Here is a 1,746-nt window from a genome sequence, read left to right on the forward strand (position 1 = left end):
AAGAATATAGTATTGCATTTAGAATGGTTAAGATGGAACTTTTTTTAAAGATTTATTTTTCATTTATACAAGAATCAGGGTATAGGCCAGATGCGTGGGAGAGTGAGGGGATTCACCAGAGACAGAGCGGGGAACAGAGCAGGCAGACTGACGAAATACACTGCTGAGGGGAGCAGTGGGCGAGACAGGAGAGGTCTGCTCACCATGTAGGTTTCTCGGAGGCCAGCGGGGATCAAATTGGCACTTCAGAGGCTGCAGACAGCTCCACAGCGTGTGCTCAACAGCCTGCGCCACCAGAGAGGCCCAAGATGGAACATTTTTTATGTTTCTTTTTTACCATACTAAAATATGTTTAGACATCTTATAAAAATGGTAACAATTATAAATCAGATAAGGCATTTAAATGTTTGTCTGAAAGGGATTGTGTTCATCTGTAGTCAGTTTGCTTCATATTATAGAGTAATGGCTTATTGAGACATTGATACATCAGTATGTAAAAATCCCCCCCATACTTTTAGATAAAAGGAGTCAATTTTAATTGAAATACTATGTTGTTTCTATTAAATATTGAATATTATAGGTGTTGCTCTAACTTACTCTCCTTTCACCTTCCTTTTATATTACTTATTACTAATTGGAAAATTTTAGGTTTTGGTTTGACACTTGCCTCATCACTGCCACAAAATGTGGTATATAAAATGCCTTACCCTTACAAAAACAATGTTCAGCGGGCTAACTAACATGAATAATCTATAACTGAAAATCATTAGCCATATATAACAGACTAGAATAATTGCTGCCTTTGTAGAATTAGATGATTGTTTAATGGTAAGACTGACAAAATCATAAACCCAGTTTCACTTTATAATAGTGTACCAACTTATATTTAAAGTTACCTTTTCTTTTTTTCTCCCACTTACAATAGCTTATTCATCCAAACCTTAAACAGGAAGATTTCATTTATCGAATGGCACCAGAATTCCCACCAAAAAAACACTGTAGAACCCAGGAAGTAAGCTTCCTAGTCCAGTCAAATTTCTTGCTGTAACATTCACTTTATTCTTTGGTTGTTCTTTAAGCCCTTACTCACAGCCTGTTATAATAAACTGTTTAATTTACTAATTTTTAATTTATATGTTTAACCAAATTAACAATGATTCAGTGATCTAATTCCTTTTTATATAAACAAGAGGGAAAACTATGGAACTAAAATATGTAGTTGTCTGAAGGTTATTTGAACACCTGTATAATATCCAGTGACCTGTTCTGGGAGAATGGGAGGAGCTCAGTGGCATAGTAATTGAACTAGTTTTTAGTGAGTTCAGAATCAAGATATTTAGACTTGACAGAAGATAGTTACTTTTCTAGTTTTCTTAAAAAAAAAAAAAAACTAAGTGGATTGTAAATTTTCTTAAAGTTTCATACAAATGGTGAAAGATATTTTGGTGTTTAAGCAACCAACCTGGGCACAAAGGACCTCTCCTGACTTGCCCACTGCTCCCCTCAAAAGTGTATTTCAGTCAGTTTGCCTGCTCTGCTCCCCACTCTGTGAATCCTCTCACGCCCCACACCTCTGGCCTGCAACCCAGCTCTTGTATGCATAAATAAATAAATCTTAAAAAAATAATGCTATGAGACAATACCCAGGTCATAGATACAAGACTGTGAGGCGTAGAAATGTATTTACATAACCTCAGATAACCCCACTTAGTACGAAGTTTGTATTTGTTTTCTACCCTTTATGTT

This window comes from Talpa europaea, assembly GCF_964194135.1.
Source record: "Talpa europaea genome assembly, chromosome: 4".
Lineage (NCBI taxonomy): Eukaryota > Metazoa > Chordata > Mammalia > Eulipotyphla > Talpidae > Talpa > Talpa europaea.